This window comes from Apis florea, unplaced genomic scaffold (genome assembly GCF_048593485.1).
Source record: "Apis florea isolate Af1SG1 unplaced genomic scaffold, ASM4859348v1 contig_3367_pilon, whole genome shotgun sequence".
NCBI lineage: Eukaryota > Metazoa > Arthropoda > Insecta > Hymenoptera > Apidae > Apis > Apis florea.
The window spans coordinates 4,317,357-4,333,219 of NW_028256746.1; the positions used below are offsets into that span (position 1 = coordinate 4,317,357).

A 15,863-nucleotide genomic window follows, 5' to 3' on the forward strand; every position below is an offset into this window, starting at 1 on the left:
TTCAGACTTTGCGTCGGCGAGTCTTTCAACTCTTCCCCGGTACAATCAGTTTCTTACATGAGCGGTGTTATGCAAATTACCATCCCTCGTGTTTCAAAAGAAGGCATACCTACTTACTCGACACGGATACTCGACCAAGGGAGACGATACATAAAAAAAAAAAAAAAAAGAAAGAAAAAAACCAGTCTCCCCCTAGCAAGCTCGACTTCGCAATATCGACGTCTGCAAACGAGCCACGAAAGAGGAGGACGAGAGAGTTAACGAGATCCGGTGATTTATAGAAGAGCCGGTTCTAGAATGAAACGAACGAAACGGGGCACGACAAGATTGAAAAGAGAGAAGAAAGATCGATTCCCCACGTCTCGTCCGCGACAGATGCATGTAAGTATATACCGATAGATTGATAAATAATGGCCGAGCTCCCGAGAGAAAAGTGCAGAAGAAACGAAAGCGTTGGTTGGAGGACGAAGGAGACCATAATGGAAGAAAATCCTTCGTGGAAAATAATCCGCTCGCTCGAACGAAAAATAAATTGGCCTCGAACTGGCCAATCCTGCCGAGCGGTGGCGACGATTGCCAAAAGATGATCGAACGGTTGGGGAATAATATTAAGTAGAGCGAGCGAGATAGGCGAGGCGAGGGCCGACAAACGAACATCGGATCGGTTGAATCCGATGAACGAAAGGGATATCGATGAAGCTAGGATGGCCCCATTACGAGATTACCCTTCGCCTGGGACGTTCAGAGATGATGGCACGAGATTTCTGATATTTCTCCATGGATCCACTCGATCTCCGTTGATAGGAAATCGATGCGCATTCAATCTCCACCCTCCACCACATCCGTGGTTCGGATTCTTACACAGATTACTTCGCCTATTTTCGGATACTTTCGGATACTACGTATTTCACGTTTCACGGGAAATTGACTCGCACGAGGAGCGGGGATTCCTGCACGTCACGTCGAAGGAATTACGACGCATTATCGGAAATGGAGAACGGGGGAATAATCCATCATCGTATCGCGCATCCGTGTGAAACACTGACTCGAATAAGCTCGAATTAGCGTGATTTAATTTTGCATTCGAACGCGCCATTTATCGTCCCTTTTTGGGGATTTTCAAATCCTACTTGTCTACTTGGATCGGATTGTAAGCCCTCCTCGACGGAAAAAGAGAAGCGAAATAAGTATTGGTTTAGGGGATGATGAGTAGAATTTAAGCGACACTGCCATTAGAGGAAATATTATACGTGAAAATTGATTTTACTTGGAATGAAATGATATAAACTTGGAATTTAAGCAATTAAGAATCATTGGAGAAAATATATTTCTTTAAATATGTGAAAAAATAGACGAATAGAATAATGTATGTTAAAAAAGAAATGTATATATCGTAGAGAAATTTTATATTTACCGTTGAGTACGCGAAAGCTTCGTGTTTAATGTAACAAGTTTCAGTACGAGGAATTAGCTCGACAGTATTTATTACAAAACGTATTATGGAGATATTTTATCTTTGATGTAACAGATTTTCATACGTTTCTCCGCAAAATTTAATAATACCCTTAATATACCGACATAACATTTAATAACAAATTTCATTACTTTGATCTAAATATCGAACGAAAATACTGTAATTAAATATAATCTTCGTTGGAGAGAGTGTATTTGAAAATAATTTAGACCACGATGGGATCTTGATTAACGAAAGATAATACGTTTTATTTTAAATAACGGTCTAAAGTTGAAGCGTTTCTCGACACGCGAACTTTCGAAAGACACTTCTTTTCTCTCGCAAGAGCGAGATGGCTCCTAAATTACTCCCGATAATGAAACTCGAAGCTATAATTATTCGTCGAACACCTGTAACGTTCCGTCTCAATCCAAACATGCGATCCACTTCAATAACGCTTTTTTCTTCCCCCCTTTAACTAGTACCACATTTACTAGATCCCTAGTTCGCAAACGAGAATCCAAACATCGCCCTTTCCCGTTCTCGGCCAAGCGCGATCCGTGCTTTTAATTGTAAAGACTGGCATTCCGTGCAATTGAATCCGCTTTCACGTAAATAATATCGAAAAAGAGCATGCATCCAACCGTGGAAACAGAAATTCCACTCATCGCAACCCGATCGACCGTGTCTTATTCGAATGAGAACCAACATCGATTTCGATTTCATCCCTCTTTCGCTCCTCCTCGTTGATATTCGCGCTACGTGTCTCACGGCCGGTCAACGGTATCTCTTTCTCCATCTAAATTTCCCGTCCAGATTTTTAATTTATCATCGCCGCTACGAATTAAGTTAACATATATGCGTAAAAAAAAAAAAAAAAAAGAAGGGAAAAAAATCTGAAGAATGAAATTTTTACGGATACGATTTATGGCCACACTTGACTTCATCACGAACCACTTCACGTTGCGGGCGAGAGAAAGAAGGATATACGTGACGATTCCGTAAAAGCACGGCATTTACGATCCCTATCAAATAATGTAGGTCGCCGTGAACAACTTCTTAACGGCCCTTAAAGCCGCGCGTTGTTTCGTTTTTTTTTTTTTTTTATTTATACGTTTCTGTCATGCAACGTTGGGCGGAATGGGTTACGCGTAAAAATCGTAAATCATCCACAGCTACATAAAAACCACCCCCCTCCCCCTCTCCTGCCAACGAGCCCGTGCATTATCTTTTTCTCGCTTTTGTCTCTTTTTTCCCTTTCTCCCTCTTTCTCCCTATGTTTAGTCCCTTTCTCTTTTATCTTTCTCTTTTTTCTTTCATGTGCAACGAACAACAACGAGGACGCAAATAACGCAAGGTTGGTCGGTTCTCTGCATACGTTTCAAGGATTCCCGCGCTGGATGGATCGCGGCTCTCGCCGCGAATTTAACACGTGGTTTCGCAACGTTTAAAAGACGTCGAAGGTTAAAAGTTTTCGTCTCTAAATATCGACGATGCCGACGACACTTCCCACCGCCAGTTTTCAAAGGAGAACTGCAGTTTTTGCAGGACTTGGATGGCGACGGGACGAGGTAAGAAAGCACGTCGAATAACACGGAATTGGAAAAATTCCAATTCCCAGAAATATTCACCGAAGTAATGTTATTTTTATGAGGACATTTCGTCCAATTAATGAGATTTTTCCTTTTTTTTTTTAAGCTCCGAGAAATAAGGCTGGAAACACCTTGGAGCGTGGTTACGATTTCGTCGTGTTATTTTTATTGTTTATGATTGAATCGATTGAAATTCTTTCCTTTTCTCATCAAGGTGATGACATCTGACGCGTGTTTTTTTTTTTTTTTACAGTAAATTTTTAAAGTCATCTTTTTTTCATTAGATGAAAAAATGTTTCCTTTTCGAGGCCACAGCACTCGCCTCGATACCTGTTGACCCATATGTTGACAACTGAGTATCTACGCCTGTCTTTACATTTGCTACTCTGACACATCGTAAAATCCGCTCTAAATCCTCGTTCTTAAATCTTCAATTTTCAAAACAAAAAGATTTTAAGTTAATATTTTAATATAATTTTGATCGATAGTAAAAATTTGAACAGATAAGATCCGCAAATAATAACAAAATAACGAATAACGTATTAAATAATAAAAACGCAACACGTAGAACGAGTAAACTCGGTTAAGGAAAGATAAAGACGACTTTTATCGAGCATTTCGTTAAATGTAAGCATTCACCATGGAATAACTGCAACTCCGAGTCGTTTATTCAAATATATGTATTTGCCCTAGTAGTGTAAATCAAGGGAAAAGAAGTTGGTTCATTATGGTTGGCTCATCACCAAGGCAAATGAATTAATTTTCTCGATTGTGTGGCTAAAATATACCGAGCATTGTAAACTTGCTGAAGGATCTTACTCTTGGGGTCACGTCACATTAACCGACATTCAAATAATTAAACAGGTGGCATAACGTAGATAGGGGAGACTAATCACGTCACGCAGTGCACATCATTAATTTATAACGAGCATTAACCTGAAATCGTAGAAGCAACAACGCTTGCCCGCTTATCTTGGTCCGTGTTATGCAATGTGTGCATGTGTTGTGTGAAATTGACAGATTGTTTCGAGATAATGGATTGAATTGCATCGAGTTACGTCGGAGCAAAATAAATGAATTATTCGAACAATTGACTTAATTTTAAATTATTCGGCTATCGAATCTTATTCAACATTTGAATAAATGTTTTCTAAAATGGTTTAATATCGATTCAAACGAATACTGTTATTTAATTCTATTATTAGAATATTATTTATTTTTCTCTCGTAATTTTAATTCTATTCTTTGTTTCAAACAAAATACGTCCAAATCTGCCGAAAAAACGTCTGTCTTCAAAAAGATATTATACGAAACAAAAAATAGTAGTAGTTCTTGGTTGGAATGTATGTTTGAACGTAGTAGGGGCGTACGTAGTATGATAATAAGGGGAGCATGTCAAAAATACATTTCACGTCAATTTCACTCGGACACTTCTTTATTTATATACCCCCGAAGGCATTAGAACACGGTACGGAAACGAAGAAAGTAATTTACACGAGGGACAATGCGCGCTGGTGGAGAAGCAAGCTGAAGCTTAACATCACGACTTGAGGGATTAAAAAATTTATTTCGCCCACTGAGGTTTTTTTCTCGAGGTTTTCTTTCTTTTTTTTTTCCCCCCCTTTCTTCTTCTAAATCAGATCCATGGAAAATATCGGGGTGGATTTTAATCGTGACAGGAAATAATTCGCGCAGATAACGTTCATTTTTAGCACGGTCGGCATAGAAATTGCAATCCAGCTCCGTCTCGCGAAATTACTTCAACTTGTCCGTTTCATCGATTCGCATTTACCTTAATCGTCTTAATTAATCTTACTTCTCTCTGAATTTACTCGGACGCGGATGGAAAATATAAGGGGGATTGCGCCACCTTTCTTCGATGCCTCATATTCGATGGCTCGACCGGGCAAATATAGACTTTAATTTTTGAAAAAAGTAAGTAATTCAAATCAATTTATAAAATTGGATGTAAATGATTAGATTTTAAAAAATTTATAGAGAGATCTTTTGATCGAACACGATATTTGCGAACAACATTTTCGAACAACGTCATTAAATCGTACCAATAAAAAGAAGAAGAAGAAGAAGAAGAAGAAGAAGAAAGATTTTGTTTTCCATGAAAAATCACCTTTGCACGAGACATTGGACAAAAGATTCACTTGTAACAAATACACAGCGAGACTTTTCTATAGACTGTTCAATATTGTTCAAGGAACGATTCTAAACGCGAATGGATAAAAGAGAGAGAGATTTTAAGCGAAACGTCGAAGCACATCTAAATGGGATAGCGGTGTGAAAATCGATCAAACGAATCACGAGGTTTGCTCATTCGAACGGAGCACTTTGTCCGATCCTTAGCTCGAACACTGAAAACGTTTCTACGTTGAAACGATCTCGTTGCAAATCTTTGCAATAATGGGAGCGTAGCAGATACGTTTATTATTCATTTTGGGGTGGCATCCATTTGCACGCGATCTACGTGCTTCGCGAGGTAAACCGAGCATCCACTTCCGTTTATCGAATCGATTCGACGCGCTTCATTTGATTCAAAACTGAATTCGATCCTTCGTAAGCACGATTTAACCGCTTATTATTTATCGCGTGCCGATGTCTAAACAGGTTAAACATATTATTTATCGTTGATTATTAATTGATTATGAACACGAGACAAATAATTGCAAGCAAGAAACAATATTGTATTTGTAATATCAATTAAACAGCGTTTCGGGGAGAACGATTATTTTTACCGAACTTTGATACTGAAAATATTTATTGAATTGTTGATATTATCGATATCAACACAATTGGAGAGAAGATAAATTTGAATAACTTTGACAAACTTATAAAATATCAATTAAGAGTATTCAAATATTACCCAATCCACATTTGTATCAATGAAACGCTTATTCATAATTGATTCAACGTTTAAAGCACACAATAAACAGAATGACGAATAAATCAGCAAAGAAGAAGTTATTCATCGAATCAATTCACACGCTCTTATCGCCCAAACCTACTCAACATTTATCCTCTCAATCTTACCAAATCAATCTCATCTCGCGCATCATCGAACATCAACCAAGAGTAAAACATCTGTCTAAACGCCCGCAGCATTCAATCGCACAACTTTCTATTCAACTTTCATTCACGTGCATAATGTCGCTGATCATTCTTCTTCCCGCTGATCCCCCTAATTGTCATCCCCGAAGTCAGATCGCAGTGTACTTTCGAGACATGGGGAGGAGAGGAAGGGGATTTTAATAAAAGTTGGATATTCCGTGGAATTTGTCGCGTGACACCAGAAAGGGAAGGGGGCGACCTCTTCCTTTCAATCTCGAGCGCAGAATTAGAGGAAAAAGTCAACATCCATCGAGGCGGAGGCAAATAACGCGACATCGAGCCGCGCGATCGAGCGAGCCAAGTTGAGGAGGAGGAGCAGGAAATACGCGGAAAGATGGATGATCGTGCGCGTTTCGTTGTTCCATTGTGCCGACCGATTGTCATCGTGTCGCGTCATCACCATTACCCCTATCGATGATACAATCCTTTTATCAACACTTTGATCGTATCACGCGTGAATACACCCGTCAACAACTATGAAACCCGCTTTTAAAATAACCGCTGCAAAATAAATTACTCGCTCGTTGTCCGAATAATCGCACGTCCATCGTTGCAGATGGATTCCTTGGATATAAATTTTATTAACCGGTAATTCGACTATAAACCGTATCGACCGGCCGGTTAATTAATTTCGAGCCAAGCTGACGAAAATAATTAAGGGATTATCTACATCGAGTGACTTTATCGCGGCGGGCAATCGTGTATGCTTAATTTTAACCGGAGTTCATTAAAGTGCCGCCACGGTGTGATCAATATTTTAATTTTATTATTTAACTTGTAATATCAATTTGAAGGGCGTTTCAGTTTTGGTTTATTTATTTATTTTTTTTAAGTAATTCGTTTTACGCGAGAACTTTTTATTTATTTTTATTTTGCGCGCAATTTTTGTGGAATTTTTTCCTTTGATTTTTCGATGAAAGTTTATATATATAATCTCTTCTGCAATGATGAATGTACAGTGTTAATAATTCGCAGTAGAGAGTGTATTTACAAGAATCAAGAGGGAGGGAAAATAGGATAATGTAAAATCCAAACGAGTGGAGAGAAGCGAAATTGCAATCTTGCAACCAGATTTGATATTCTAAATAAACCGTTTCCGTTGGTATGGGACGAAAGTTCAGCGACATTTAATTTCAGTTAGAAATCTTGTAACGGATAAGCATGTCGCTGGTAAATAATTTCATTAACATTCGAAATAAAGTAACCGAAAAGAAAGGAACGAAGAAAAAAACAGACTCAAATTAAGGGAAAATAAATGAGCGAAACTTGGTAGGAAGTATTCTGAATGATAAATGAACTTCTAGAAGGTCACCAGGCAGTCTCAGAATATTTTTTCCTCGAATTTTCGCGACTTGAACAATGAAGGGAAAGCTTTACAGTTCGTTGAAATAAAAATATATAACAATCACGCAACAATTTTGATGAAAAATAAAAATATATTGCTGTGATTTTCTCGCGCGTAACGAGAAAATAGGAAAACGAGAAAAAAAAATTGAATTCCTATTGAAATATTAACGAAAACTCTCCGCGATATTATTAACTGTGATATCACTCGTGAAAAACGGGAAAAAAGAGAGAGAAATAGAAATAGAAAAAAAAAAAATATAAACAAAATATCTTTTCGGCGATAAAACGAACCATGTTTTTTTTAGTTCCAGCAAGATAAAGTAGTGAAAAGAAGAAAAAAAAAGAACAATAAAGAAACAGAAGAGGGTGGAAAATGGAAGAGGCACAAGAGACACCGACATTGATAAGACAATGTCAAAGAAATCAAGCAACCTTTTTCTTGCACGATAACGTCAAAGATCCCTCTTTCTTTCAGCCCCGACCATCACCAACACTGTACATCATCCACCACTGTGCATCATCCCTCGCCGTGATCCACCCTCTTCTTTATCATCTATTCGTTCCCTGATCAGACACAGATGCACAGGGGCAAGGACTCGCAGGCTTTCACGTGCCAGCCGACACGAGCACGCTTGCGCGTTACTTTTATTGATCAAACCGAACGAACATTCAGTCTGATTCGAACCATCGAACCAGACGGATCCACCAAACCGAAACACAATTACTTCTACGACAATACGCGTCAACTCGCCGTTCACCGTTTCTTTTCCTCTCTAGATTCATGCACGCTCTACGGCCTTCGTTTCCCGGCCAACACCTTTGTCCCCGTTTTTTTGCGCGTCAAACCATGTTAAAACCGGAGTTTATTTCTCTTTGAACAAAAGAGAGAGAGAGAGAGAGAGAATGATACCCACCGCCCACGCGATAATTCAGCGCCAATTCTAATTTTTTAGTTGGGGACGAAAACGGTTAACGAAGCGACGCTGGTCAAAAGTAAATGTAATTATCGCGAGGATAATTTATCGTTTGGTCGCTCATAGTTGAACAACCAATTTTTCCGTGATTATTATTCGTGAAAAAACTAGCTGGTGACATTGGTATGTGTGAAAAAATTGATTTATCTCGTTTCTCTATTTTTAATTTGAATCTATCGGAAATTAACAACGTGACGCTTTTAATTTGTTGAATTTTGGTTAATTGTTCCCCCCCCCTCCCTCTTTTTTGGAGATTCGTTTGATGAAAATTCATATATTCTCGATCATCGCGAATATTGAAAAATCGTTGAAAATTCATTCTTGACTAATATGTTCGTCCCTTTTTCCATCGAACATGCAAACATGAATTTTAATCGTGGAGAACAACAGGGCCAATCTTCGATCACGCGTTCAATCAAAGCATGTTAAAAACCATGTCAATAAAACCATGAAATAAATAAGACGCGTATAAATAAATAACATATTGATTATATTGGCATCGTATCTTAATTTAAGTCATAATAAAATTATCTATCGTTAGTTAAGTTTGCAGGAAAATATCAATATCCCTTTTTCTCTTATTTTCATCCATAAACTATGCCCTTTCTATGCCGTTATACAAATACGTATCGATACTCGAAAAAGCATATGAATGGAGATGTGCATCCCAATTAAATCACGGATGAATGGGACAATGCGCGAAACGGATATGATCCACGTGCATGTCGCGCCAATTAACACAGGAAAATCGAACAGTTCGATTCAGACAACGTGTAACTTCACGCATGTGCGTTTATTCGAAGGACTATGCCCTTCGGCGCGATTTTACGACTAATCAAGCGAGCACAACTGTATGGGGCTGTAACCACGACATGGAAATTCTTACTCGTGTAATCGTTGTTGGAACCGCAGCCGGTAACCGCACCGATATAATTATCCGATTCGATCGATGCGCACAGCTGGAGAAACAGCGTGGGATGTCGTTCGAGATGCCAAAGGGGATAATATAGGATCGACCAAGGAAATTCGAGGTAATGAATCGGGGGTACCCGCAGAAATGGAATTTCGAATATTTCGCTTCCGATCTGCGAGCTCGCATTTGCAAGGGTAAACCTAATAATGCCTTGTTAATAGAATATTGTCCAATTGGCGGATAACAAAATATCGATCCTTATGTTTATACGATGTTTATATGGACGATTTTTGGTTATCATAGCTTTTGTTCGTTTCTTTTCATTTCACGAAGATTTGAAGTATTGTTTGTATACATCGTGTGATATTACTTTGTGAAATTGGTAATTTAAGAGTGTGTATTATAAAATCTTGTTCGCCGCAGGCATGCCGAAGGTGTTGCGCGCCTATAAATTTTATGGATCCGGGGATCATCACTCTCTATGAAAATTCCTCTGAATTTTATAACAAGATTTAAAAATCGAATATCTCTCCTTCTTTTCTTCCTAAACTCGATCAATTTCGATGAATCGCGCATTAATTAATCCCCCCTCCCCTAAAATAATTACAAAACAATCGTAAACAAAGATATTTACGCGCTATTGTATTTATTGTAGAATTAATTTACGTGCTAATTAATTACGGGTGCAAATATATTCAATTTAACAAATACTTTCCCGCATTGATCGAACAAAATTTAATACGATGAACGATCGTGATTCGAAAATAAAGATATTGTATACATATTCGATACGAAATTGAAAAAAAAAAAAAAAAGCACTCTCGCGTGCAGTTTAATTACTCACACGTCGAACATCGATTGTTTCACTCGTCAAAGGGTTTTATCCGATTACGCGTAAACAGACATCTAGCAGACAAAAGGGGATAAACTGGGAAAACAATTGGTCGAAATCATCGGTAAAGAGCAGATCCAACCTTATTAACTTTATTAACGCGTATGAAAGAGAGAGAGCGAATCGCTTTTGTTTAACGCAACTGGTTGCAATCTCGAGTCGGTCGATCGTAAAACGGGAAATATCCCGGCTCGATTCGAAGCAAACACAATACTCAACTAATGACCGTTGTAAAGGATCCTGAGCTTTCCGTGTCATTTATACGTCGATGATATTTATTCCTATCCCGTCCTCGTGGAACTCGCGAGACTCGTGAATGGGAACTAAGCAACAGATTGCTTCCACCGTAGTTGGCGAGCCACGGTTTCAGAAAGTCTACCCCGTGGGCTGCCTCGTTTCATTCAGACGGCCAATCGAGTTTACATCCGACCCACCATCAGGTGTGCCGTTCGTTAACGCGCGTTCTCCCCTTTCACGATCTATCCTTCGCCACGAGAAGGATATTTTCGCATCGCCAACCCCTTCTTCCGAGTTCAAGGCTGCATCAAGCGTCGCGAACGGGACAAATGATCAACCCCAGCGAGGTGTCTATTCACGGTGAAGGTATACTCGGACGGAAGGTCGATGGAAAATGTATCGATTGGGAAAATCTGGAAACGGGTTATTATGGAATATATACGAAGATATACGAAAATTGTTTTAGAATGTTTTTTTATCATAGATTTCGCTTTAATTCCGATATAATGGAATCGATCCACTTATAATAAGAGTTACGTAACTATTCGAGAACCTTATATAACTTTATTCTTGCTTGATAATTTTCTATTTTTTTTTTTTTTTTGTTTCGTTCGTATCGGACAGGAATTAGAAAGTTATTATTATTTTTTTTTTTTTTTCATTTCTTAGAAGCAGAGAGTGTTAAGTAATTATTGCTTAAGGCTAAATAGAGCTTAGAATTATGGAACGATGAAAGTTTTAGGTGGAACACTTTGTCAAAGCAAACTTTAGGAATTAGTAACTTAATGTAGGGAAAGATTAGGATAATAGAGGGGTCAGAATAATATGAAGAAAGTTATGAGAGATGGTCTCAAGAAATCTCGATTCAAGAATTTGCATTTACAATAGAAACTTTTAATGCTATATTATTTTAGAAATTAATTAATAATGTTTCGATGATAATTGAAATTATTTTCATTATAGATAGTAAAACGTGTCGAGTTTATCATTTTTTTTAATCAAGTTATTTCATTATAATCGTTCGTTCCCGACAGATATTGATCATTTTGCACTCGTACTCGATAATTCAGTATCGTGCGTATTACTGTGAAATTGAAATTCTAGATTATTCTTTCTTACCGAGAGGGACATTCAAAAGAGACATTAAATTATTTTAATAGGAAAAAAAAAAGAAAAATGAAAGAATGTTAAACTGTGGTTTAAAATTATAATTATAATAGATCGTGAGTATTTATTTTAAATATTTCGACGATTCATTCTTTAATATAATATTTTTAATTCTCTTTGCTTTCGTATTTAATTTTAATCATAAAATATCAATAAAAGGTAACGAGAAATAGAAATTACGATGTATTAAAATATTTAATCTTAAGAAGAAAGGAAATTCTATTAACTCGTGAAATCGTTCGTGATGTATGAATTAAGTAAAAGTGTAACGAAAAGTTATTGCAACAAATGAAGTGTATAAAATAATCATAATACGATAGAAAAATATCTTTGGTATTTAATAAAGCGTTAAAGATAAGATTAAGCTTATTTCATAAACAGTGATTTTAGTTTCGATGATAATGTACAGTAAAACGATGCAGAAAGTTATTATGCGAATCTATTTTTCTAAAATGAAAAAATAAATAACTTCAATTCGATCGATTTTAATATAATTCATATTTCAAAATAAATATTTAATTAACCGCGTTATTATTCCAATAACATCGTATCAACATCGTAAATCTTCTAACAAGACGATCTAAGATTGCAAGTTAAAGTAACAATTGAAACTAAGAATATATATATATACATTCGAGCATATGGGTACCCTCATCGTGTTTGAAATTGCTTGATACGTTGAAAGTAGCACAAGTAGCAAGTGTTATCATCCACTCTAATTCACGATCCGGCTTACGTTCAATCCACGAGAAGCAGGGGAGGGAGACAAATGAGAAAGAGGGACAAATCTCGAGGAGAAGTAATTCCACTCGCTCGTCGTATTACTCTTTTTATTTTTCCTCTCTCGATTTATGTATATACATGTACAATGATCCAGTATCGTCGCAACGTAGCATTCGTCTTACACGCTACGCTAAGTAACATCCTTGCGAAGCCGCGCAATACTCTCGAGGAACAAACGCGGCTCGAAAGTGGATTCTCGCGTCGGCAAACAAGCGTAGGCGAAAATAAAGGAGGATACGCGAATTTCAACGTTTCGTGCCGTTCGATATCACGTGCATCTGTTTCTTTCTTTCTTTTTTTCTTTTTTTTTTTAATTTTTAACGCCTGGCAGATTCACAAGACGGAAAAGATGTGGAAAGATCAACGAGGGGTCGGATGAGAGAATATAGGGGTAGGATGTTTTTCAATTTCAATTCCTCGCCGACCCTTCGAGACCCGAATTTTCACTTGACGAGCCATAAATTTAAATTTACCTCTCGAAAGAGAAAATTGAAATTTATACGAAAAAATTTGATCGACGGATATCTGTCGAGTAATGTAACATGGCTTCACGTAATAATTGTGCAATAAAATTCGCGTACGATCACTCGAGGCGCGTTTGTTCGTCAGAGGTTCTCGCAACTTTTCCATTCGGTGAATTTATTTCGATAAGAAGGAAAGAAGAGACGAGACGTTCGAGCGAACACGTCTCCAAGAATCGTGGAGAACTGTTGAGCCAGTCATTCGTTCGATCGGTTTCTATTAGATTTACTCGTTTTCGAAACATTCTTTTTGCCTCTAATCTACGAATTAGAATAGAAATTTCAATCCTCGTCGATTTTTTCGTCGGCGAACATCCGTGTGATATTCCAGATCGTTCATCTTTGAATTGTAAAAATTCGCGGAACGGGTCGAACGAGATAAATCCGATACCGTCGAGATGTGCTCGAGGAATCGAGGATCCTTTCGAGCTTAGCCCGACACGCCAGGTACATCAGGATTGGGAATGTGGCCAATTGGATTTGCATGATTCGTGGAATTCCCCGCGTGATATCTGACCACTGACCTATCTCGAGTTCCACTTCGTACCTTTTCAGATTCTATCCATCGATCATACGTCATTTTAAACTTATTACTTACAAATGTAAGTAGTAAATCTTGTAGAGATTTCTACGAGAGAAACGAAATTTTAAACGATAAAATAATCGATGGTAGTGCTTATATGAAATTACTCTCTTTCTTTTACATAAATTCATACTTTTATCCGAGTATACTCGAAAAAAAGTGAATTAAAAATTTTGTTTCCTTTTAAATATTTTATATGTATTTGCATATTTGCGTGCATCTCCTCTATTTTTTTTTTTTTTATACACTTTTAAATTTCTCGTAACGCGCATAAATACCCACGCTCTATCGAATGTTTCAAAGAGATCACAGGATAAAAATTTCCTTTTGCAGAAATCGATGCGATCAAACGCGAAACTACGTTAATTCCATCTCGCTAAAATTCTAACTAAATTAACAATAACTATCCCATTGAATTCGATAAAATGATCGACAATGATATGTGAAATTTGAATACGTAGCTTCGCCTACTTTCGACATTTCACACTTTCGATTCGACGCATCTGGCCTGCGTTATACATTTTCGCTCGAACGTTTCTCGTCTCGAGCGAGATCAAGTTTGGAAAAAGGCGGATCCTACTACAGGAAGACGAATTCCGTCCCGTACGAAAACCAACGTTCGATGCACCGTTTCATCGATCCTCTCATAAATGATGGCGGGCGGTTATCCGGCGTGCAAGTGACGCTTTGTGCGGAGAGGGACGGGGCCCAAACCCCGTTTTCGCGTTTCGCGGCGAGCCGATGATTTACATCGTCGATTCCTCGTCGAGTTCTACCGATTCTCCCGTCCGTGCCTTTGCGCCCTTTGACACGCCATCGTGTTGCCGATGAACCGTGTGATCGTCTTTGTTCTTGTTCCGAATCTCGATGTTCCGGGTGAAAGACTCGCGAACCGAGCAGAGGCTTTTTACGCCTCCGTTTCGTGCAACTGAACTTGTGGTATCGAGGATACAGAGGGTTACGATGTCGAGAAAAATCGAGAAAAAAAGAAAATCCCGTTTCGAAAAATCGAACGATTTATAATGATTATAATAAATATATTCGAAGATTGATTTAAATAATTCTGATAGAAATATCAACCCTTTTGCTTTTTACATAGCGGTGCAATATCGTTGGATTTATTTTGAGTTTATTTAAAATTTTTTAGCAAAATATCGAGGGGGAAAAAATGGAGGTGGTAACATGGAGGGTTAATAATAAATCAGCATACGAATCGTATCGATCGCTACTTCTTTCTCTTTCTATCCGATTTAACTTTGAAACGTTTGAGCTTTCGATATCCGGTTTTACGTTCTACCATTTTGCAAATCTATTCGAGCTATCTAAACGATCCGCGCGCCGTTACTCGCATCCGTGGTCGCGAGCAGTCGATTTGAAACGAACGCAACACGACGTCGTAAATAATTCTATCCGGAATCTAATAAGAACTAGTGTGTCGGAAGAAAGGAATCTATGCTCGCGTGAGTCGGCGATAAGATTGTCTCGGTGGAAAACGATCGCGCGGAAACTGTGATCAATTCAAGTTGCGTGCGTGCCGATTGAAATGGAAAACGGGTAGGAAGGAGTAGGAAGGATGAAGAAAAATTTTTTGCGAATTTTCGTTCGACTCGCGCGGTATTTGAATTCTCTCGGGCGGAGAGAATTTACTTAATCGTGGAACACGATCGCGAGCGTTCATGTTGAAAAATTGCGGCCGTTTCGAAAGAATTTCGTAGAATACCTGTGCGTTCGCTGCTTCTCCGATCTCTTCCAATCCAGAAACATTACAATTTTTCTACGAAATTCTCTGGAAACGAAGAATTCTTTTCCGGCAAAAATATTTTCAATTTATTTCCAACACGTGTGTAATTCAAATTGTTTTCAAATTCCAGTGAACGAATTTTTGAAAATATTTCTTTTATTCGATATTAGAATATGATCGATCTTAGAAATTGTTATTTCGCGATAACAAACTAGTCTAACTAGTCTGTCGATAAAATTACGGAGAACTTAGTTTACCTTAAAGTAAACCGCGAGCGAAGAAGCGAAGAAAAACTCGTCTAAAAATCAAAGTTCCGCCCATCCGTCGCAGAGTAATTCCGTTTCTCTTTTCCGTTTCTTCCGTTCAAAAACTTGATCGAGCGTTCTCTAAGAATTAATCGAATCGTTTAAAGTACAGTTTCGAAGATGATACGTTTCTAATCAAAATGAGACGAATTAGATCGAATTTCTGCACGATCGTAGGCGCGAGAACACGTTCGCAAACACGACACGTGAGAAGTGTAATTCAATCGTTATTTCA

At 38.0% G+C, this 15,863-nt stretch overlaps 1 protein-coding gene across 5 annotated transcripts in view; it reads right to left on the bottom strand.

The window, feature by feature from the left end:
* The window catches only part of Ktl (BTB/POZ domain-containing protein Ktl), a 91,952-nt gene that overhangs the window by 72,209 nt on the left and 3,880 nt on the right, over window positions 1-15,863 (bottom strand). The gene's annotated exons all lie outside the window — the stretch shown is intronic.